This window comes from Salvelinus namaycush, chromosome 15 (assembly GCF_016432855.1).
Source record: "Salvelinus namaycush isolate Seneca chromosome 15, SaNama_1.0, whole genome shotgun sequence".
Classification (NCBI taxonomy): Eukaryota; Metazoa; Chordata; class Actinopteri; order Salmoniformes; family Salmonidae; genus Salvelinus; species Salvelinus namaycush.
The window spans coordinates 35,163,222-35,189,529 of record NC_052321.1 but is presented as its reverse complement, the minus strand read 5'-3'; positions in this window follow the sequence as shown (position 1 = coordinate 35,189,529).

The following is a 26,308-nucleotide window of genomic DNA, read 5'->3' as shown; positions in this document are numbered from 1 at the left end:
AATCAACGTACATGCAAGACACAGATATTAAAACAAGCAATTCTGAAAATCACCTTGCATTAGAGCATGCTGGGAAATATGATATATGGTTCTATGTAGAACCCTTCTTGCCTTGCAAAGAATTATCAAATAAACCTTTCTTCCAAAAACAATTCTTAGGATGTTAAAGGTGAACCCTTATGGAACCCTTTTATCTAAGTGCGTGCAGTGTTTCATGGAGCCAGTCGGACAGAGTGGAACCCTAGCTCCCCAGCAGAGTTAATGGTAATGCATCACGTTTTAATAGAGCAACACCTGCGAGGGCCAGAGCCTCTCAGTAATGAGAGTTGTGTAATAAATTAGCAGGGCCTTATTGAGATCTGTCAGTGGCCAAACAATGGCTCCACTGTTCCCTCCCAGTGCTGCAGCCTCTCTCTTTCTCTCACTGCCCCCACAGCAGCAGAATTAATTTAAAACACCTAATATCCCCACTTCCTCAATTTCTCTCCTTCGACAACCCCGCTACTTCCATCTCACACTTAATTACCATTTCATTTTTCATTTACCTCCAGAATCGTCCTGAGTCCCCAACCTTCCATCTCCCAAGCACCAAAGACAAAAAACAACAACAATCAGGCAGAATAGAATGTAACACGTGAATGCTAATATCTTTACGCAGCGTAATCTCAGCAGATGTTTAATATTATGCAGGTTTATGATGGCTTTTGAAGCAAAGAGAGCCATAACCCCATTATTTGAAGAGATGTGCCATTGTAATACCTGGTATTAGAGCTTGATCCACAGAGAGGTGACCAACCCAACCTCTCCATATTCCTAAACTGAGTTAAACCATTGTCTGTGTCCCAAATAGCACTCTTTTCCCTTAATAGTGTACTACTTTTGGCCCACATGGAATAGGGTGCCAACTTGATCTCTCCAGCCTAAAATAAAGGAAAAGTTTATCCTCAGAGACACTATTCATTTTGTGTCTGTATCTGAGCGTTAGGTGCTGTTCCTGATGTCAGTGTGAGTACTCCAACTATTTCAGTTCACATAATTTATTTGATAATTTACAGAAATGTGTATTTCTTTCAGCCAGACTCTTTGAAAGTGGATAATACTGCAACAGTGGAGTATTGTTGTTGTGTAGTGTATACTTTTACAAGGTGACTATTGAGAGTCACAGAATGGTACCAACCTGAAACAACGTTATTATAGGTGTAGGGATGTAGCCGAGTAGCTATACTATACTGTCTGCATGCAATGTGCATGCAATGTGCATGCGTTTGTGTGTGTGTGACTTACTTACTACTTAGTAGTAAGAGGTCAATCAATAATATGGTAATACTGTACAGTCAGTCTACCAGTGTAGCGATACTGGGTCCTTTCAAATCAAATCAAATTTTATTTGTCACATACACATGGTTAGCAGATGTTAATGCGAGTGTAGCGAAATGCTTGTGCTTCTAGTTCCGACAATGCAGTAATAACCAACAAGTAATCTAACCTAACAATTCCACAACTACTACCTTATACACACAAGTGTAAAGGGTTAAAGAATATGTACATAAAGATATATGAATGTGTGATGGTACAGAACGGCATAGGCAAGATGCAGTAGATGGTATAGAGTACAGTATAGTAAAGCATTTGTAAAGGCAATATGTTTATTAATTTGTTAACTACATGAATTAATTCCATTGTGGGGGTAACATATTTAAATGGCTGTAGTGATTTAGCAGAACGTTTACCTTGAGATCGTTCATTACAATCAGGTCTACGGGTCTATACTGATGTCTGGGGACATGAGGACTAACGCACAACAATTTTGACCCGTTCAATCAGCCAGAGAGAGATGATGGATATTACAGTACCAGGCCCTGTACACACTCAGGTTGTACAACTGTTGTACAACGCATTTTACACAATGGCTGTGATACAGCTGAGAGCTTGTCTGGACACATTTTTTTAACAATTGTGCCAAATGCGTTGTACAGCCTAAAGCTGAAATCCACATACAGTGAAAAGCGCCACTGTTCGCCCCAGCTGCATTGTCATTGGTTGTGTTCTTTCCATGAAACGGAGGAGAGGAGCATATGGCATCGTGCCCCAAAAAAATGGTACTTCTTTGTTCTTCTAATATTCCAAACTGACGTGACAGTTTCGCCCTATGATTTCAGCTTCAAGTGTGTACGAGGCCAAAGCTGATTCAAATTAGCACAGCGGGGAAATTGCATGTTTGGTCATTCAGAGTAGTATAACCAATTTTCTGACACAAACTGGCCTTACATTTGAATAACAAAGTTAACGTGAATGTGTATTGCTCATCTCTGTGCTCTTTTTATTATAGGAAACACGTTGACAACTGGTACTTTGCTTTGAGACAATATTAGTTCAGAGGGAATGTGCAATGTAATTCAAAGAGAGTTCAAAGCCAGACTGAAATGGGAATATGTCACTTTGAAAGAGAAGAGCTAGTCTGTTATGCTCTTTCTATCACTGTCTTCGTCTTTTATCCCCAAGTCTGTAAGGGGTAGCTGTACAGGCTGAAGCTAGATAATAGCAACACCATATGCTTTAGGAGTTGACTCAAAAAGTAGTTTCATAAACTAGGTTTCCATCTAATTGGCAACAGATTTTTACGTGAATATTCTCAAATCTGCATAAAAACAATATGCGTATTTTCCCACCAGAGGTGTTTTCATGACTTGTTGCGGATAAATGGATGTGCGCAATGAAGTAGTGCACATAAAAATGACTTTTTCAGTTACATTTCCAAGTACCAAATAAAAAATACAAGTCAACTGTGTTTCCATCGCATTTTAAAATCTACTGATGGTTTTGTCGCAAACGATGTTGCGTTATATAGCGAATGTGCCCTCTCTGGTATTGGCATGTGCACTGTAGCCAACAGCTTGCAGATGCAGTGCAGGTATAGCCAGAAAGGAAGAGGCGAAGCAAGATGGTTATCACTCTCCAAAATCTGTCCAAAATAATCCCAATGCGTTTCTATGGGCTTAATATGCTGGCCTGTCTTCCCACCTTTGGGACAACAACTCCCATTGTTAGGGGCGGAGACATGAGCATATCTTCATTATATACAGATCTCTGGTATAGCCTACGTGATGAGATTATTATGGCGAAGTGAGCAAGATTATTTTTATTTGTCAAACTGCAGCCAAGCAAAGATCATCATGTCACCAGAATATGATCCTCGGTATGTATTGGAAAGGAGCATCAAGCTCACCACCTTGCGCTTTCACCACCCTGTGAAGTTCATCATAATTTATTTCATCTGTAGCTTAATAAACTGCATTCTTTCCCGAGTCGTATTGGAAGGATGACACAACATGTCATCTCGTGACTCCAAGTTTACTGTCATGCCCTGACCTTAGTTATCTATGTTTTCTTTATTATTTTGGTTAGGTCAGGGTGTGACGAGGGTGGGTATGCTTGTTTTTGTATTGTCTAGGGTTTTTTGTATATCTAGGGGTTTTGGTATGTCTAGGTAATTGTAGGTCTATGGTGGCCTGAATTGGTTCCCAATCAGAGGCAGCTGTTTATCGTTGTCTCTGATTGGGGATCATATTTAGGTTGCCATCTCCCTTTTGGTTTTGTGGGTTCTTGTCTATGTGTAGTTGCCTGTTCAGCACTCTTTGTATAGCTTCACGGTTCATTTTGTTGTTTTGTTAGTTTTGTTCAGTGTTCGTTCTTATAATAAAGAGAATGTACACATTCCACGCTGCGCCTTGGTCTCCTCCCTACGATGGCCGTGACATTTACTTGTCACGCCCTGACCATAGTTTGCTTTGTATGTTTTATGTTTTGTTTGGTCAGGGTGTGATCTGAGTGGGCATTCTATGTTGTATGTCTGGTTTGTCTATTTCTATGTGTTTGGCCTGATATGGTTCTCAATCAGAGGCAGGTGTTTTGCGTTGTCTCTGATTGGGAACCATATTTAGGTAGCCTGTTTTGTATTGTGGGTTGTGGGTGATTGTCTATGTGTAGTGTTTAGTGTCAGCACTATTTGTTATTTAGCTTCACGGTCGTCGTTTATTGTTTTTGTATTAGTTTCACAAAGTGTTCACTTTCTATTAAAAACAAGATGAACACATACCACGCTGCATATTGGTCCTCCGATCCTTCAAACTTTTCCTCCTCAGACGAGGAGGAGGAAGACAGCCGTGACATTACTTCGACACGATGGTTATTATATCAATATTTGCACATAAAAGCGTTTCCATGGCCATTTCTAGCTAAATTAATTTTACCTACACAAAATATCTCACCTTGTCTAGCTTATTTTGTTTTGTCTACATTTGGAAAGCTTACCAACAAATTAGCTTTTTCCGTCAGGCCTGTAGTCTTTTTTATCCTGCATTTATTTTACTCGCATTAAAAAGGTTGGATGGAAACCTGGTTATTTAGTGTAAAAAAAAATATGAACACGAATTTGATGTCTATATTGCAGACCTTCTATTTAATGAATTGGATGGACTATTGTGAAACATAGTAGGTAGTGAAAAAGGGAAAACGCAGTGCACATGTAGTTGTGGATTCTTGTGGTATTTGTGGTGTGTAGATAAAAAAAGGAATGTACCAATCCCAGATTGCCCCATTAAAAACCCGGGACACAGGTGTGAAAACAAACAATTATCCGTTATGAAAAGGAAAACGAGGAAGGTCCACATAGTATTTACAGTGAAGGAAAGAAAAATGTATGCCATCTTTAGTGACACACATTAATACAGCAGGTTAAAAATATTTCTAATTTGAGACACAGATTGGAGAAACACATTATAAATATGCTCATATTCACAGGTGTGTAAACAACAGACAATCATAGCTCAGTTGAGTAGCAGGGTTTAGACCTTCAATTTGGATCAACCGACCCAAGTGGGACTTCCCTTCCTCAGTGACATCAAATCCTTCACCTGAATTGTCCCAGAAAAGTCCCCTGTTGTGCTCCTATCCAGTCCTGGTCCCTGTATGTGGATCTGGTGCATGTTGTCAGCCCTGCAGATCCTGTAATAGAGCCCAGAGCGACCGCCGTCCGGGTGCTACTGAGACATTTACAGAGTGTGTGGTTCAGCATGGGGATGTACTGTAGAGAGCAGAGATGGAGAAAGCCCTGGATGGGTTTTCTAAAGGGGCAATCTGGGATTGGTACATTCCTTTTTTTTTTCTTTTTTTTAAGAATCTAAAAGAATCAAACTTATAAATGCCTCATGAGTATAGTTAAAACAATCATTTTGATCTTATAGATGGTCAGTCCTTGCATCCATAGCTCCATCTATGCATTTTGAGAGTGGCTACATTTCTTTAGCTCCATCCCTCAGCTGTTTGCCTAAACAAAGTGGGGAGTTGACTCCTTTGTTGTTTGAATCCCAGATTGCGCCTTTAATAAGAGCTGACAAAGTTTTGAGATGGTGCCTCCTCTAAGACAGGTGAGACGTAACGAGAGGAGAAAAGGAGGAGGCTGATGAATGTGTCTGGGTGTTGAGGAGCAGGGGAGCCTCTTAGGGGCCTCATTCTGGGGCCACACTACACACCCAGGAAGGCCCCACTGGGGCAACAGACAAGAATGGTGCTTGAACAGAAATAAGGCACTGAGGGTTTGTCTCAAAGACCTGAACTAGGTCTATATCTATAACAGCTATAGTTCTCTGCATGAAACCATATACCTGCACTACAGGAACACACTATAGGTATCTTCAGACATGTATTTATTGTATAGTAAGAGATGAGACACAGGGATTATGTCTGCATCCCAAATTGCACCCTAATCCCTATTTAGTGCATGGGCCAACGTCAAAATATCAAAAGTATTGCACCAAAATAGGAATAGGGTGGCGTTTGGGACACACACAGGGATTATGAAAATGTCAGCACCCCTTGTCAAAGTAATGTCATACTAAATAGTTGAGGTTCTGCTGTGGGAGAGCTAGGGGTCATACTCCTCAGGTACATCTCTATAATAGAGAACAGAGCATGAGACAATGTCTAATCCCATGAGTTTCCATTCACTGGTGGGAGACAGAAGCACGACAATGACAGGCCATGAATTACATTGATCTGAGAGTGTGTGTGTCTGAGTGGTCAGATCAATAAACGCGGGCTGTGTGTGAGTCCTTCTGCCTTCCCTTGTGTTATTTACTGCTAAACAACATAATCAATTTAAAGTTCCCCCTCACATACAGAGATCAATCATACATTTGAGGCCGCTCTTCCGACTTCAATATCCTGGTTTAAAGCAGAGGCTCAGGATTGTGTGAGCATGCGAGAGTATTAGAATGTGTGTGTGTGTGTGTGTGTGTGTGTGTGTGTGTGTGTGTGTGTGTGTGTGTGTGTGTGTGTGTGTGTGTGTGTGTGTGTGTGCCACATTGGCAACAGAGGGAGAATGGAAGTCATTTGACTGTTGTGCAGGCATCCGTCCATGATACAGCATCATTCAGTTTGGATTTAGTTTCCCTGGCAGAGCGTTGGTTCGGCAGAAACATAATCATTCTTTGGAGAGGTGTTTAAACTACTTCTCCTCCCTCCATTACCAATGAAAATAAATCTGATAGCTTTTGAAGTCGTGAGGATTCGAGGAAATGCATTTTGCGTTCTGCATTTACTTGCCAGGGACTTTGAAATCTACAGAGTTGGTTTTGGAGGAGCAGTTCATTTTGAACTTTGCTGATTATTTGTTATTTACCTATTTATTTACTTATTTTCTTGCTTATTTCCATTTCTAATAAAACCCCATCCCACCACCGTTGACAATTGTTGATACTGATTGTCCTGTTTGTCACAATCTTGAATATTATGAATTATGTTGTTATTGATTCTGTTAATTAATGAGAGAGAGAGAGAGAGAGAGGGGAGAGAGAGACTTGGACTTTTTGTCTTTCTTTAATTAAACATTCTCATTTCATTAAAACCTCACTCCCCCCTTAAAATAAAACACCAACATATATCCTGTACTGCAGTACTGCATACCATACTCACCTTACCCATTACCCCACGATACGTATATCCATAACATCATCCCCAGCTATACAGACTGCCCCCCTGACACACCATATCTCCTGAAACATCTCCACACATATTTATCATTTTGTAGAACTCAAATTCCACCCTAAGGTGCGCAGAGACCAACCCTAATTTCGCCAGCTCTCCTCAGCAGCGCACATGCTGGTTCCCTCCAGCCGATATCAGTATGGTACAGCAGTCTCTGCACTGCCTTTAGTCGGAAAGCAGCCACCCTGCTCTCCAGTTCCACCAGGCCCTGTCCTCCTTCGTGGATGGACAACATGTACAACACTGCCGCCCTCAGCCAGTGATGGCCCGACCAGAAAAAATCCACCAGCTTGCGTTGCAGGTCTGCGAGCAGACTGGTGGGGGGGTTGAGGACAGCCAGTTTATGCCACAGGGAAGATGCCACCAGGTTGTTGATTATCAGCACCCTCCCTCTATATGACACTTGGGACAGGAGCAACCTCCACCTGGCCAGTCTTGACACCACTGCCTGTGACAGCCCCTCCCAGTTCTTCCTGACCCAGTCCTTCACAACCCCACTGCAAACCCCCTGGAAGCAAAGGAGGGGCCCCTATCCCCCCATGCCCCACATAACAGAGCTTTGCTCTCTTTCCCCAGTTTATCTTAGCTGACGAAGCTCCCTCATACACCTTCAGACTAGTCTCTAGTGCCTGCATATCCTGACCATCCTTGACCATCCCAGGAATGTCATCTGCATACGCTGACACTGCTATGCCTGTCAAAACACCCATGCCTGTCTAGCACACTCCCTGCAGTCTCCTGCATAGCAGGCCCCAAAAAGGCTCAATTGCTAGTGTATATAACCCCGTCTCACTCAGACTGGCCTACTGAGCCTCCCGCCCACCTTGACGCCCCAGCATACATTTTCACACAGGTCAAAAACATTTCCCCAAACCCAAACATAGACATCACATTAAACAGATACTCAAAAGCCTTCTCTTGATCTAAAGAGTCCAAAGTTCACATTATCACCTCTCGACAAGTCCAACATGTCCCTGATTAAGAACAAGTTGTCCGGGATTGAGCGTCCCAGTACGCAATATGTCTGGTCCTTGTGTACTATAGAGTCCAGATGGGACTTCAGTCTATAAGCGAGGACCTTGGCAAATACCTTGGCTGGGGGACATCTGGGTTACGGCCAGATGGGGAATGTCTATTTCATCCCTCTGTGCCAGTGAGAGCTTAGGGGGTTCAGCAAAGAAAACCTGAGCACACATAGGATCACACAGTTCTGCCCTATGCAACTCCACAGCCCGCTCCCGCAACTCCCCACCACATAGATCACCCGCCGATCCGAAAGCCATAGACAATGCATACCCTTGGCTTCACCACTCTGTCTTTCCAAACCAAAGAAGAAGGAGCTGGGAGCATCCATCTCTTTGAGCATGGAGAACCTAGCTCTTACAAGTACTCCCTTTGCTTTAACCTGGAGACTGCCCAGATCCATACGTAATTCCGCTAAATTAGCCTGGAAGCCTACATTGCCTAGCCCCACCAGCTCTGCCTCCATCTCGCTAATATTGTGCTCGAGTTCCCCTCATTGTCCTCTTCCTCAGACCCACCTTCCTCCTCCTCCTCTCCATCTCCCATCCTGACCACCTGCCCTTTCTCTCTAGTCGGGGCCTCCCCCCCAGCACCAGGCAAAGGTTCCTTAGTGCCTTTGACAAAACCAGCCTCTCCCCTCCCAACTCCCCCTTTTTCCTCTTCCGCATGACACCGTCCTCCACCCCCCCTAGTCGCTTACCCTCCCACACTATACTCTCCTCATCCACTACCATAACCTGACTAGGCCCAGCCTCATCTACACCACCATCCATGATGGAGAAAATGGCGCCGGAAGAAATGGCAGCAGTTTTACGGGCGCTCAACCAAATATACTATTATGTGGGTTTTCTTTTGTGTTATTTGTAACTTCTTTTGTACATAATGTTTCTGCAACCGTATCTTACGGCAAAAAAAGAGCTTCTGGATATCAGGATAGCGATCGCTCACCTCGGATTAGACTAAGATTTTTTCTTCAACAAGCATGACACACAGGACATTCTCCTAACATCCTACAAGGCCAACATCCCAGTTACTGGCAAGAGGAAGAGACGCAGGTACAAAGGACACAGATTGGGATGCCTCATGAGGATCCGCAGAAGGCGAGTGGGAAAGCTGCGTTACCTTCAATATTACTCACCAACGTGCAATCATTGGACAATAAATTAGACGAGGTACGATCACGAATATCCTACCAACGGGACATCAAGACTGTAATATCCTATGTTTCACGAAATCGTGGCTAAATGACGACATGGATATTCAGCTAGCGGGATATACGCTGCACCGGCAAGGTAGAACAGCACACTCTGGTAAGACGAGGGGGTGTGGTCTGTGCATATTTGTAAACAACAGCTGGTGCACGAAATTGAAGAAAGTCTCAAGATTTTGCTCGCCTGAAGTAGAGTATATTGTGATACATTGCAGGCCACACTACTTGCCTAGAGAGTTTTCAGCTATACCTTTCGTGGCTGTTTATTTACCACCTCAGACAGATGCTGGCACTAAGCTTCCTGCCTAAATTTTTGCTTGTAGCAGGAATCAGGAGTGCTGTATAAGGAAATAAGCAAACAGGAAACCACTCACCCAGAGGCGGCGCTCCTAGTGGCCGGAGACTTTAATGCAGAGAAACTTAAATCAGTTCTACCAAATTTCTATCAACATGTTAAATGTTCAACCAGAGGGAAAAAAATTCTAGATCACCTGTACTCCACACACAGAGACGCATACAAGTCTCTCCCTCGCCATCCATTTGGTAAATCCGACCGCAACTCTATCCTCCTCATTCCTGCTTACAAGCAAAACATTTAAGCAGGAAGCACCAGTGATTCGGTCAATAAAAAAGTGGTCAGATGAAGCAGATACTAAACTACAGGACTGTTTTGCTATCACAGACTGGAACATGTTCCAGGATTCTTCCGATGGCATTGAGGAGTACACCACATCAGTCACTGGCTTAATCAATAAGTGCATCGATGACATCAGCCCCACAGTGACTGTACGTACATACCCCAACCAGAAGCCATGGATTACAGGCAACATTCGCACTGAGCTAAAGGGTAGAGCTGCCGCTTTCAAGGTGCGGGACTCTAACCCGGAAGCCTACAAACAATCCTGCTATGCCCTGCGACGAACCATCAAACAGGCAAAGCGTCAATATAGGGCTAAGATTGAATCATACTACACCGGCACCGACACTCGTCTTATGTGGCAGGGCTTGCAACTATTACAGACTACAAAGGGAAGCACAGCCGTGAGCTGCCCAGTCACACGAGCCTACCAGATGAGCTAAATCACTTCTATGCTCACTTCGAGGCAAGCAACACTGAGGCATGCATGAGAGCGTCAGCTGTTCTGGACGACTGTGTGATCGCGCTCTCCGTAGCCAACGTGAGTAAGACCTTTAAACAGGTCAACATACACAAGGCTGCAGGGCCAGACGGATTACCAGGACGTGTGCTCCGGGCATGTGCTGACCAACTGGCAGGTGTCTTTACTGACATTTTCAACATGTCCCTGATTGAGTCTGTAATACCAACATGTTTCAAGCACACCACCATAATCCCTGTGCCCAAGAACACAAAGGCAACCTGCCTAAATGACTACAGACCTGTAGCACTCACGTCTGTAGCCATGAAGTGCTTTGAAAGGCTGGTAAATGGCTCACATCAACACCATTATCCCAGAAACCCTAGACCCACTCCAATTTGCATACCGCCCAAACAGATCCACAGATGAATCTCTATTGCACTCCACACTGCCCTTTCCCACCTTGACAAAAGGAACACCTATTTGAGAATGCTATTCATTGATTACAGCTCAGCGTTCAACACCATAGAACCCTCAAAGCTCATCACTAAGCTAAGAATCTTGGGACTAAACACCTCCCTCTGTAACTGGATCCTGGACTTCCTGACGGGCCGCCACGCAGGTGGTGAGGGTAGGTAACAACACATCTGCAACACTGATCCTCAACACTGGAGCCCCCCAGGGGTGCGTGCTCAGTCCCCTCCTGTACTCCTTGTTCACCCACGACTGCATGGCCAGGCACGACTCCAACACTATCAGTAAGTTTGCAGACAACACAACAGTGGTAGGCCTGATCACCGACAACGACGAGACAGCCTATAGGGAGGAGGTCAGAGACCTGGTCGGGTGGTGCCAGAATAACAACCTATCCCTCAACGTAACCAAGACTAAGGAGATGATTGTGGACTACAGGAAAAGGAGGACAGAGCACGCCCCCTTTCTCATTGAGGGGGCTGTAGTGAAGCAGGTTGAGAGCTACATCACCAACAAACTAGAATGGTCCAAACACACCGAGATAGTCGTGAAGAGGGCACAACAAAGCCTCAGGAAACTAAAAATATTTGGCATGGGTCCTGAGATCCTCGAAAGGTTCTACAGCTACAACATCGAGAGCATTCTGACTGGTTGCATCACTGCCTGGTACGGCAATTGCTCGGCCTCCAACCGCAAGGCACTACAGAGGGTAGTGCGTATGGCCCAGTACATCACTTGGGCTAAGCTGCCTGCCATCCAGGACCTCTACACCAGGCGGTGTCAGAGGAAGGCCCTAAAAATTGTCAAAGACCCCAAACACCCCAGTCAAAGACTGTTCTCTCTACTACCGCATGGCAAGCGGTACCGGAGTGCCAAGCCTTGGACAAAAAGGCTTCTCAACAGTTTTTACCCCCAAGCCATAAGACTCCTGAACAGGTAATCAAATGGCTACCCCGGACTATTTGCATTGTGTGCCCCCCAACCCCTCTTTTACGCTGCTGCTAATCTCTGTTTATCATATATGCATAATCACTTTAACTATACATTCATGTACATACTCCCTCAATTGGCCTGACCAACCAGTGCTCCCGCACATTGGCTAACCAGGCTAGTCTGCATTGTGTCCAGCCACCCGCCAACCCCTCTTTTACGCTACTTCTGCTCTCTGTTCATATATATGCATAGTCACTTTAACCATATCTACATGTACATACTACCGCAATCAGCCCGACTAACCCGTGTCTGTATGTTACCTCGCTACTGTATATAGCCTCGCTACTGTTATTTTTCACTCTCTGTTTACTGTTGTTTTTTCGCACGTGACAAATAAACTTTGATTTGATTTGATTTCATATGACTAGACCCAGCCTCAGCTACACCACCATCTCTAGCATGACTAGTCCCAGCCTCATCTACACCACCATCTGTAGCATGACTAGGCCCAGCCTCAGCTACACCACCATCTGTAGCATGACTAGATCCAGCCTCAGCTGGCTGCATCTCATGTCCCCCTACACGTTGACCTCGATTTCCCCCACTGGCACTTGTACCCTCACCTTGTCTACAGCCTTTATGTGGGCACGCAAAGCTCTTATGCCCCAAATCCCCACACTCAAAACACGGTAGACAGTCTGTGCTGGCAAACCCTGTGTAGAGCCCCTCCCCATGCCTCACTTTAAAATGCACATTTAACTGTTGCTCATTGTTATTCAGAAACATGAACACTTGCCTCCGGAACGAAACATCTGCCTGAAAACCTGCAGACAGTACACAAAACCCACTAGCACACTTACCAAAACGACTCAGCTCTTTCCTGATTTGATAATCCGTAATAAACGGAAGCAAATTTGCAAGTACCACCCTGGTCGAGGTGGTAGAAAGAGGAGACATTGGCACCAACACACCCCTTACAAATATTCCACTAGCAATGAGCCTACCCACCAAATATGCTCTTTTTATGAACACAACCACAGTTTTGTTCATTCTGGAAGCGGAATGTATAAATTCAGCTCATACCTGTTCGCCGACAGTGAGCAGAACCTCCTCCACCTTAATTCCATTCTCAGAAACACACCTGAATCCATGCCGTAACGACAGCGTCTCCTCCGTGCTAGGCTGCGAAGCCATCGCTCTCACCACACCTTCTAAACCCCAGGAAACTAAAACTCTGTCCTCTTCTCCCTAACTTTGAAAAGAACTGTGGGTACTGCTAAAACAAACAGTCCATTAACCGTCCACCATAGAAATGTAAAGAAAAGACCAAGGAATAATTAAGAAAATAAGTTAGGACAGAGCCCTCCACATCAAACTCCAAAAAACTCCCAGCATACACAGAGAGAGAGAGAGAGAGAGAGAGAGAGAGAGAGAGAGAGAGAGAGAGAGAGAGAGAGAGAGAGAGAGAGAGAGAGAGAGAGAGAGAGAGAGAGAGAGAGAGAGAGAGAGAGAGAGAGAGAGAGAGAGAGAGAGAGAGAGAGAGAGAGAGAGAGAGAGAGAGAGAGAGAGAGAGAGAGAGAGAGAGAGAGAGAGAGAGAGATGCATCTACCTGGAGGTAATATGACCCCCCAGGCACACCTCTGCATTATCAATAACAGCATACTTGTACATTTCCTCAATGAAAAAAATTTACTGTGCAAATGTCAAATTGTCTTTTTAACAAATTACTGTACGACAGATCACGTATTCACCCTGCACAACCTAATTGACAAACAAACCAAAACAAAGGCAAAGTCTTCTCATGCTTTGTTGATTTCAAAAAAGCGTTTGACTCAATTTGGCATGATGGTCTCATATACAAATTGATGGAAAGCAGTATTGGGGGAAAAACATTGAACAATATAAAATCCATGTACACAAACAACAAGTCTGCAGGTAAAATTGGCAAAAAACACACACATTTATTTCCACAGGGCTGTGGGGTGAGACAGGGATGCAGCTTGAGCCCCACCCTCTTCAACATACAGTACAAGTCAAAAGTTTGGACACACCTACTCATCCAAGATTTTTTGGGGGGTACGTGAGACGTCCCACCTCTTCAACATCCAGTGAAACTGCTGGGCGCCAAATTCAAATACAGAAATACTCATTATAAAAATTCAGAAAACAAAACATATTTTACATAGGTTTAAAGATTAACTTCTTGTGAATCCAACCACGGTGTCAGATTTAAAAAATGCTTTATGGCGAAAGCATACCTTTGTCTAGTGGGCTATGTTATTTGAGAACATAGCCCACTAGACAAATCATTACAAACAGTAACCAGTCAAGTAGAATAGTTACACAAGTCAGAAATAGAGATAAAATTCATCCCTTACCTTTGATGATCTTCATATGGTTGCACTCAGCAGACATTCATTTACTCAATAAATGTTCCTTTTGTTCGATAGTCTCTTTATATCCAAAAACCTCAGTTTTGTTCGCGCGTTTTCTTCAGTAATCCACAGGCTCAAACGCAGTAAAAACAGGAAGACCAAAAAATCTAAATTGTATCAGTAAAGTTCATAGAAACATGTCAAACGATGTTTATATTCAATCCTCAGGTTGTTTTTAGCCTAAATAATCGATAATATTTCAACCGGACAATAACGTCTTCAATTTAAAAGATAAACAAGAAAGGCACTCTCTCGGTCTCGCGCATGAAAAAGCTCTGTGACACTTTAGGGTCCACTCATTCAGACTGCTCTTACTTCCTCATTTTTCAGAATACAAGCCTGAAACAATTTCTAAAGACTGTTGACATTACATTTACATTTACATTTAAGTCATTTAGCAGACGCTCTTATCCAGAGCGACTTACAAATTGGTGCATTCACCTTATGATATCCAGTGGAACAACCACTTTACAATAGTGCATCTAAATCTTTTAAGGGGGGGGGGGGGGGGGTTAGAAGGATTACTTTATCCTATCCTAGGTATTCCTTAAAGAGGTGGGGTTTCAGGTGTCTCCGGAAGGTGGTGATTGACTCCGCTGACCTGGCGTCGTGAGGGAGTTTGTTCCACCATTGGGGTGCCAGAGCAGCGAACAGTTTTGACATCTAGTGGAAGGCATAGAAACTGCAATTTGAGTCCTAAGTCAATGGATACTGTAATGGCATTGAATAGAAAACTACAAAACCCCCCAAAAAACTACTCCCTGAATGGATTTTTCTCAGGTTTTCGCCTGCCAAATCAGTTCTGTTATACTCACAGACACTATTTTAACTTTTTAGGGCTGCAGGGGCAGTATTGAGTAGCTTGGATGAAAGGTGCCCATTTCAAACGGCCTCGTACTCAATTCTTGCTCGTACAATATGCATATTATTATTACTATTGGATAGAAAACACTCTCTAGTTTCTAAAACCGTTTGAATTATATCTGTGAGTAAAACAGAACTCATTTTGCAGCAAACTTCCTGACAGGAAGTGGAAAATCTGAAATCGATGCTCTGTTCCAGGGCATCCCTATTAATTTGCTTGATATGTATTAGTATACATGCACTTCATATGCCTTCCACTAGATGTCAATAGGCAGTGAGAGAAGAAATGGAGTGTATAGCTTGATCTGAGGTCGATTAAGAGCTCTTGGCATGACGTGACACCAATTTCCTGTTTTCAGGAAGGCGCGAGAAGGGAACCGGGGATTGCCTTCTGAAAAGCTGTCGTTATAAACGGCTACTATCTCCGGCCTTTAGCCGTTTATAACGACAGCTTTTCAGAAGGCAATCCCCGGTTCCCTTCTCGCGCCTTCCTGAAAACAGGAAATTGGTGTCACGTCATGCCAAGAGCTCTTAATCAACCTCAGATCAAGCTATACACTCCATTTCTTCTCTCACTGCCTATTGACATCTAGTGGAAGGCGTATGAAGTGCATGTATACTAATACATATCAAGCAAATTAATAGGGATGCCCTGGAACAGAGCATCGATTTCAGATTTTCCACTTCCTGTCAGGAAGTTTGCTGCAAAATGAGTTCTGTTTTACTCACAGATATAATTCAAACGGTTTTAGAAACTAGAGAGTGTTTTCTATCCAATAGTAATAATAATATGCATATTGTACGAGCAAGAATTGAGTACGAGGCCGTTTGAAATGGGCACAATTTAACTGGCTACTCAATACTGCCCCTTGCAGCCATAAGAAGTTAAACTATATTGAAAAAACATACTTTACGATGATATGGTCACATGTATCAAATAAAATCTAAACCGGAGATGTTAGTCGTCCATAACGACAGCTAAACAGAAGGCAAATCCATGTCCCCTTTCGCGCGCTCCAGAAACAGGAAATGGACGGTCACGTCATACAAAGAGCTTTAATTCCACCTCAGACCAAGATAAACACGAAATTTCTTCTCTCACCGCCTCTTGACAACCAGGGGAAGGTGTATGAAGTGTACGTAGACTCTTACGTATCATGCCCATGTATAGGCAGGAAGTTGAACAGAGCATCGATTTCTGACATTCCACTTCCTGGTCAGGAAATGTGCTGCAGAATGAGTTCTGTTTCACTCAGAGAAATAATTCAAACGGTTTTAGAAACTAGAGAGTGTTTTCTATCCAATAGTAATAATAATATGCATATTGTAACAGCAAGAATTGAGTACGAGGCCGTTTGAAATGGGCACGATTTAACTGGCTACTCAATACTGCCCCTTGCAGCCATAAGAAGTTAATTTGGGCATGCATTTCATCCAAAATTCCAAATGCTGCCCCTTACCCTAGATAAGTTAATTGTACTATTTTCTACATTGTAGAATATTAGTGAAGACATCAAAACTATGAAATAACACATACAGAATCATGTAGTAACCAAAAAAGTGTTAAACAAATCAAAATATATTTTTGATTTTAGATTCTTCAAGATAGCCAACCTTTGCCTTGATGACAGCTTTGCACACTCTTGGCATTTTCTCAACCAGCTTCATGGGGAATGCTTTTCCAACAGTCTTGAAGGAGTTCCCACACATGCTGAGCACTTGCTGGCTGCTTTTCCTTGACTCTGTGGTCCAACTCATCCCAAACCATCTCAATTGGGTTGAGATCGGGTGATTGTGGAGGCCAGGTCATCTGTTGAAGCACTCCATCAATCTCCTTGGTCAGATAGCCCTTACAAATACGGCTATCGTCTGTATATCACCCTTACCTTGTCACAACAAAATTGATGGGCTCAAACGCATTAAGAAGGAAAGAAATTCCACAAATTAACTCTTAACAAGGCACACCTGTTAATTGAAAGGCATTCCAGGTGACTACCTCATGAAGCTGGTTGAGGGAATCCAAAAAGTGTGCAAAGCTGTCATCAAGGCAAATGGTGGCTACTTTGAAGAGTATCAAAAATAAATGTATTTTGATTAGTTTTTAACACTTTTTTGGTTACTACATGATGCCATATGTGTTATTTCATAGTTTGATGTCTTCACTACTATTCTACAATGTAGAAAGTAGTAAAAATAAAGAAAAACTATTGAATGAGTAGGTGTGTCCAAACTTTTGACTGGTACTGTACAGTGGCTTACGAAACTATTCACCCCCTTGGCAGTTTTCCTATTTTGTTGCCTTACAATCTGGAATTAAAATATACTTTTTGGGGGTTTGTATCATTTGATATACACAACATGCCTACCACTTTGAAGATGCAAAATAGTTTTTTATGTGAAACAAACAAGAAATAATACAAAAAAACTTGAGCGTGCATAACTATTCACCCCACCCCCCCAAAGTCAATACTTTGCAGAGCCACCTTTTGCAGCAATTACAGCTGCAAGTCTCTTGGGATATGTCTCTATAAGCTTGGCACATCTAGCCACTGGGATTTTTGCCCATTCTTCAAGGCAAAACTGCTCCAGCTCCTTCAAGTTGGATGGGTTCCGCTGGTGTTCAGCAATCTTTAAGTCATACCACAGATTCCCAATTGGATTGAGGTCTGGTCTTTAACTAGGCCATTCCAATACATTAAATGTTTCCGCTTAAACCACTCAAGTGTTGCTTTAGCAGTATGCTTAGGGTCATTGTCCTGCTGGAAGGTGAACCTCCGTCCAAGTCTCAAATCTCTGGAAGACTGAAACCGGTTCTCTCAAGAATTTCCCTCTATATAGCACCATCCATGATGCTGCCACCACCATGCTTCACTGTGGGGATGGTGTTCTCTGGGTGATGGGAGGTGTTGGGTTTGTGCCAGACATAGTAAGTTCCTTGATGGCCAAAAATCTCATTCTTAGTCTCATCTGACCAGAGTACGTTCTTCCATATGTTTGGGGAGTCTCCCACATGCCTTTTGGCGAACACAAACGTGTTTGCTTATTTTCTTGTATGGCTTTTTTCTAGCCACTCTTCCGTAAGCCCAGCTCTGTGGCGTGTACGGCTTAAAGTGATCCTTTGGACAGATAATCGAATCTCTGCTGTGGAACTTTGCAGCTCCTTCAGGGTTATCTTTGGTCTATTAGTTGCCTCTCTAATTAATACCCTCCTTGCCTGGTCCATGAGATTTGGTGGACGGACCTCTCTTGGTAGGTTTGTTGTGGTGCCATATTACTTCCACTTTTAATAATGGATTTAACTTCTTATGGCTGCAAGCCCGATGTCGGTACACTTATGACAACAGCCAGCTCAAGTGCAGGGCGCGAAATTCAAAATATATTTTTTAGAAATATTTAACTTTCACACATTAACAAGTCCAATACAGCAAATGAAAGATAAACATATTGTGAATCCAGCCAACATGTCCGATTTTTTTTTTTTTTTTACAGCGAAAACACCACGTATATTTATGTTAGCTCACCACCAAATGCAAAAAAGGACAGACATTTTTCACAGCACAGGTAGCATGCACAAAACCAACCTAACTAACCAAGAACCAACCAAACTAACCAAGAAACAACTTCATCAGATGACAGTCTTATAACATGTTATACAATAAATCTATGTTTTGTTTGAAAAATGTGCATATTTGAGGTATAAATCAGTTTTACATTGCAGCTACCATCACAGCTACCGTCACAAATAGCACCGAAGCAGCCAGAGTAATTACAGACACCAACGTGAAATACCTAAATACTCATCATAAAACATTTCTGAAAAATACATGGTGTACAGCAAATTAAAGACAAGCATCTTGTGAATCCAGCCAATATTTCCGATTTCTTAAGTGTTTTACAGCAAAAACACAATAGCAGAGATTCGATTATCTGTCCATACAGTACCTACTTCAGCCTTAACATCAGCTCCACAGGTAACCTCCAGAAAGCTATGCACGATCTGACAGACAAGGCAAGAAGGGCCTTCTACGCCATCAAAAGGAAGATAAAGCTCGACATTCCAATTAGGATCTGGCTAAAAATACTTGAATCAGTTATAGAACCCATTGCCCTTTATTGTTGTGAGGTCTGGGGTCCACTCACCAACCAAGAATAAACAAAATGGGATAAACACCAAATTGAGACTCTGCATGCAGAATTCTGAAAAAACATCCTCTGTGTTCAACGTAAAACACCAAATAATGCATGCAGAGCAGAATTAGGCTGATACTCGCTAATGATCAAAATCCAGAAAAGATCCCTTAAATTCTACAACCACCTAAAAGGAAGTGATTCCCAAATCTTCTATAACAAAGTAATCCCCTACAGAAAGATTAACCTAGAGAAGAGTCCCTTATAACTTCTTTGGGGTAGGGGGCAGTATTTTCACGTTCGGATGAAAAGCATGCCCAGAGTAAACGGCCTGCTACAATGCCATAAAAGCTAGAATATGCATATTATTAGTAGATTTGGATAGAAAACACTCTGAAGTTTCTAAAACTGTTTGAATGATGTCTGTGAGTATAACAGAACTCATATGGCCTGAGAAAAAATCCAACCAGGAAGTGGGAAATCTGAGGTTGGTCGATTTTCAACTCAGCTCCTATTGAAGATACAGTGGGATATTTGTAATGTTGCACTTCCTAAGGCTTCCACTAGATGTCAACAGTCGTTAGAACCTTGTCTGATGCCTCTACTGTTTAGTGGGGCCGAAGGAGAGAGGAATTAGTCAGGTCTGCGATGAGGTGACCATGCTCTGACCATGCGCGTTCACGTGAGAGCGAGCTCTGTTCCATCGCAATTCTGAAGACACAGGAATACTCCGGTTGGAACATTATTGAAGAATTATGTTAATAATTAAAAACATCCTAAAGATTGATTCAATACTTCATTTGTCATGTTTTTACAGACTGTAATATAACTTTTTCAACTTTTCGTCCGTACTTTCCGCGGGACCTGCCCGCACGTCGTGAGTTTGGAAAGTGTACTGAACGCTAGAACAACAAGGAGGAATTTGGACATAAATGACGGACATTATCGAACAAAACAAACATTTATTGTGCAACTGGGATTCCTGGGAGTGCATTCTGATGAAGATCATCAAAGGTAAGTGAATGTTTATAATGTTACTTCTGACTTCTGTTGACTGCATAATATGGCAGCTATATTTGTGTCTTGATTGGGCTCTGAGCGCCGACTCAGATTATTGCATGGTTTGCTTTTTTCGTGAAGCTTTTTTGAAATCTGACACAGCGGTTGCATTAAGGAGAAGTGCATCCAAAATTCCATGCATAACAGTTGTATCTTTTAGCAATGTTTATTATGAGTTTTCCTGTAAATTGATGTGGCTCTCTGCAAAATCAAAGGATGTTTTGTGACTTCTGAACGTAAGGCGCCAGTGTAAACTCAGATTTTTGGATATAAATATGAACTTTACCAAACAAAACATACATGTATTGTGTAACATGAAGTCCTATGAGTGTCATCTGATGAAGATCATCAAAGATTAGTGATTCATTTGATCTATATTTCTGCTTTTTGTGAATCCTCTCTTTGGCTGGAAAAATGGCTGTGTTATTCTGTGAATTGGCACTCACCTAACATAATCGTTTGGTTTGCTTTCGTCGTAGAGCCTTTTTGAAATCGGACACTGTGGCTAGATTTACAACAAGTGTATCTTTAAAATGGTGTAAAATACATGTATGTTTGAGGAATTGTAATTATGGGATTTCAGTTTTTTATTTTTATTTGGCGTCCTGCAGTTTCACTGGCTGTTGAAGAGGTGGGACGCTACCGTCTCACCTACCCTAGAGAGGTTATTAAGCAAGCTGGTCCTGGGGCTCTGCTCACAAACACAAACACACCCCACAGAGCCCCAGGACAGCAACACAATTAGACCCAACCAAATCATGAGAAAACAAAAAGATAATTACTCGACACATTGGAAAGAATTTACCAAAAAACTGAGAAAACTGGAATGCTATTTTGCCCTAAACAAAGAGTACACCGTAGCAAAATACCTGACCACAAAAATTAAGGAAAGCTTTGACTATGTACAGATTCAGTGAGCATGGCCTATCTATTGAGAGAGGCCGCCGTAGGCAGACCTGGCTCTCAAGAGAAACAGGCTATGTGCACACTGCCCACAAAATGAGGTGGAAACTGAGCTGCACTTCCTAACCTCCTGCCAAATGTATGACCATATTAGAGACACACATTTCCCTCAGATTACACCCGCAAATAATTAAAATTTGATCCAATTTTGATAAACTCCCATATCTATTGGGTGAAATACCACAGTGTGCCATCACAGCAGCAATATGTGTGACCTGTTGCCACAAGATAAGGGCAACCAGTGGAGAACAAACACCATTTTAAATACAACGCATATTTATGTTTATTTATTTTCCCTTTTTTACTTTATCTATTTGCACATCATTATAACACTGCACCTAACCATAATATAACATTTTAAATGTGTCTATTCCTTTGACACTTGCATGTGTAATGTTAACTGTTCATTTTGTTTTGTTTATTTAACTTTTGTTTATTTTCTATTTCACTTGCTGTGTCAATGTAAACAGAGAGAGAGAGAGAGAGAGAGAGAAAACTTTGACCACATTACCTTCAGGATTAAAGCTGCTCCGCCTGTCAATCAGGTCTTTTAACACCTCCCCCGCTGACCAGCGAAACACAGTGAAAGGGGAGAGTCAGTGTGATAGCCAGCCAGCTATCTCTGCTCTACAAGAGCTCTCTGCCTCCATTTAGAATGACAGGTGAATGGATTTTTGGATGCACTCCAATACACACTCCTGAATATGGCTTAGTTGGCTGAGAACACTAGCCTTCTGCAATACACAAAGGGTAGGGAAGTAAGTATATGAGATACAGTCAGAGGTGAAAGTAAGGCAGGATGGTCCGGTACAGCATCCCTGCAAAATAAATAGTGGGGGTATGCCGTACCGGTAAAACATGACCCTATCACAGTAATTCAAACAAAATGTCAAGAAAACTTTAGGCTATTACACCACTTTTTATCATCACCTCATGTCAGAGGCATAAGAAATGTGCGAATGGACTTGAAAACGGGTGGTACAGCGAACTTTCCAAAATGCTCTGTGGTTAGATGAGGCAGAGATGAGTGGCCGATACCGAGACAGCAGTGGCTGCACAATCACCAAATGTCATTACACTTTTTGGAGTTTTGTGGAACAGATGTCTCTTTCCATTCACCACCGTTTGGAGGCTGGAAATACGGTATGTTGCGAGTGGATGAACGTGCGCGGGTAGCCTAGAAAAGGTGCCCTTTAAAGGGATTGTTTGACAATCAGATGAAAACATCATGACTGGTTGTGTTTATGCCACAATAAAAGGTAATTCATTTTAAAAGTTAAACGACAAATCTTTAAGACTAGGCCCACAGAGATCCTATTGAATTAATAGGGACTCTATATGGAATTCTACGATTAGGCCCACAAAAAATGTCCCGCAACAAGAGGAAAAGAATACTACTTTCAGCTCTGGATGCAGTATTGTGTAGCCTACTACACTAATTCATCAACTAATTCATCAACACTCCATTTGTTATTTGTGGTTATTATTTGACTATATCTTTGAGAGGCAAGCACCTGAATGTAACGCTTGATTCTGAATTCTGAATTTCTCTCCCAATCTCTCTCCCGTCTCTAACCCAGGAAGCATGTCTTATCTGAAGTTCACCTTGTTTAAAAACAAACAAATACGATAAGCAAAAACAAGTGAAATTCTTGTGTGTGTATTATTTTTAAACAGTACACAAAACTTGTCTTTGGGTTGGCTCAGATGAGATATTTCTGTTCTGGTGAAAGTCAATAAAACGTTTTAACCCCAACTAATGGAAGTGAACAGATACTTCAGTGTGAAAGGTGCGCTATCGTTTGGCACCAATTTTGAAAAAATATTTGTACAATATGTGATATAATTTCAGAATGAATCTAACAGACTGTGTTTTGGACCGTTCGATGTAGACGTGGATTGAGGTTGGTTCTAGTTAATTGGTAGAATTGGTACAAAAACACAATGGAAAAGTTGCCTTTTCAAACAACCCTTTATATCCAACTAACAGAAGGTGAAAGATCCCAAAAAATAACACTCTGTTATTCTCCAAGTCCAATTAACCCAAAACATTACATGCATCTGCCCTGCAATTACACTGCATTAATTATGGCCTCACAAATGAACAGAAGTAAAGAGGCTAGATTGGGTTAGATGAACTTTGCTGTAGAAAAAATACATTTCATATTTTACACTAGGTTGGTCTCTGCAAATTCCATTTGGCCTTCAGTTCCAAGAGTAAAAACGAGAGTCATGAAGGTTAATACATTTTCATTATGAGGACAACAATAGCTCACAGAGTCAAGCCAGAGGAGCAATTAAAGGTTTGGCCTTGCTTCCACTCTGTCTACATCCCAAATGGTAACCTATTTCCTACATAGTGCACTACATCCCATAGGGCTTTGGGCAAAAGTAGTGGACTACATAGGGAATAGAGTGCCATTCGGGACACAGTCTGGGTCTCCTCTCTTACCTCTCCTGTTCTGTTAGACGCTAGCCAGCGATAGACTGTAGCTTAGGAGGATGCAGGGTGCTGAGTGAGAATTATGAAGAGGAAGTACAGTACTGTAAAGTATATTCCATAAGAGCAACCAGTGCCAGGAATGTCTGATAATGGATGTGTCTTAATCACTATACTTCCCTCATATGATTTATGATTTAATGATAACATATAACTTCTTGTGAGTTTTGAGGAAGACAACAACATGCATTATAATGATGGATATCCATGGTAACAGATGAGGACAGATCCTCTGCTCTAAGGCTACTATTGACCAGGGTCCAGTAGAAGGCCTAGTAGTGCACTAAACAGGGAATAGGGTGCCATTTGGTACGCACACTGAATGTAGCTTTGATTAGGATATCAACCATTTTGAGGATAGTTTACTCATAATATCAGCCTGGGGAAGCGACTCAAAGTCCATTGATGCTTTTATTTGATCCATTAGCTGATCGTGTAGTCTGATAGAAAGAGCAGAGCCCATCACAGTCAGAGTCTTGACATGCTCGTTGATGCATTAATGTCACAATTAACATATTAAGAAGAAAGACGCTTATTCATTCACATCCTCTATGGTAATTAACCCAAATGGTGCAATTAAATCCACAAATTTACTTCAAACCCTCCACGGAAGATAATTAGCCTCGATGCAAAATTCATAACCCAGTCATAAGTCACAGTGCAACAACACAATAGATGCCTTTCAGAGTGGGCGGTTGAGGGCTTTAGCCAATTTATTTAAGTTGTAACTCTGTGTGTGTGTGTGCGTGTGTGTGCATGCGTTCAAGCGTGCGTGCGTGTGTGTAGAAGCATTAGAAACTCAGGCTGGCAGCGGTGAAATGCCACCATGCACACAACTGCAGCTGTCATTTTCACATTAGGTTATGATCTCCTAAACACCAGAGAAGAGTTAGTCTACATCCCAAATGGCACCCTATTCCCTTTATAGTGCATGACATTACTTTTGCCATTTGGGACAGCGCTGGTCAAAAGTAGTGCACTATAAAGGGAATAGGGTGCCATTTGGGACAACAATACTGCAGTGTATCAGTTGAAGTTGAGTGCCATTGCCTTTCATCGTGACTTTATCTGTCTGTCTCTATTTTCCCCTTCCTTCCAGCCTCCCAGAACAGAGCAGACAATGGTAATGCAGCTGTGTGTGTGTGTGTGTGTGTGTGTGTGTGTGTGTGTGTGTGTGTGTGTGTGTGTGTGTAGTGCAACCGTGTATCTGCGTCAGGGAAGAAAGGGCCCAGTTTATCAGTCACTCCTGATATAAAGACAGAAAATCGATGAGAAAAGAGTCAGCACGGAGGAAACACACACCAGCTGGGCCTGTGATAATATCTTAAATCTGACAGCCATCTGAGGATCACACTCCCACCCGCTATACCCCTGTCTCATCCCAACTCATTTTGTTGTGAATCTGATGCTGCACTGAATGAGAATATGAGAGTGAGAATGAATGAGAATATAATCAGTGATGCAGCCACCTCAATATTCAAAAAATATTCCTATTCCCTGTTTAGTGCACTTATTTCACTAAAAAGGTCCAAAGCACATTATATGTAGGTTGACATTTTAGACACCACCCTGTAAACGTGTCTGAAGCAGAGGCTAAGAACACAGTGACCATTGACCTGCTATTTCTGACCTGTCTGGCCAAGCCAATCCTTCATCCTCTACAGCTGTGCTTGTATCAAATGTCAGACTTGCATCCCCACTACTTTGATGTGCATCACAGGGAAATATGATGTCCGAGGCTAAAACTTAATGGATCTCATTGAGATGTACATATCTTAACCTCTGTGGAGTGATGGATGGAGAACAATTCTGATAATTTACTGACTTGGGGATGTGACTCATTATATTCCTAAAGGGCAACATTTGGGCCATAATCCACCGAGAGGTGAGAGATGTTTCATAATTGCCTCTTTCGGATAGTTTACAATCAGTACTTAAACGCCAGCAGGACTAGACACTTTGTCAAGCAGCTGACAGGGCCGTGTCTGCCTATGGTGCATCTTCAGTCCACACTCATAAAAGAGGGTTCCTCAAGTGTTCTTTGGGAAGGGTAATGGTTCTATGTGGAACCATAATGACTCAAATAAACCATTTGAGCCACGCAATAGTTCTTTGCAGTTCAGAAAAGGGTTCTTTCCTCTTTTAGTGAAAATGTAAATGTTGGGGCGGTGGCTCATTGGAATATTTAGGGTGGTGGTTTCCTCACAGCTGTTTTGTGTGACCATGAGCCAGAGTGTCATTCCAGTTGATCTCATCTGTTGTGTTATGCCATGTCATGACATGACTTTAACATTCATCTGTGGACGTTTATTTATCTAATTAACTATTTTAAATGTTTCCTGATTAATTTAATCATGCAACAATTAATTCATTGGGATCTGGGGCACCACGAGAGAGGTTCTTTAAAGAGTTACCATCTCCCGAATGAAACTCTAAAAGGTCTTTACCCATCACATGTATAAACAGTCATCATCATTCTGAACAGTCGTAACCTCATTGCATCTGCAAAAACCTAAGCCTTACTTATGATTCAGTACTACACAAATTGGTTTAATTATTTATTTACTAGCTAATTAAA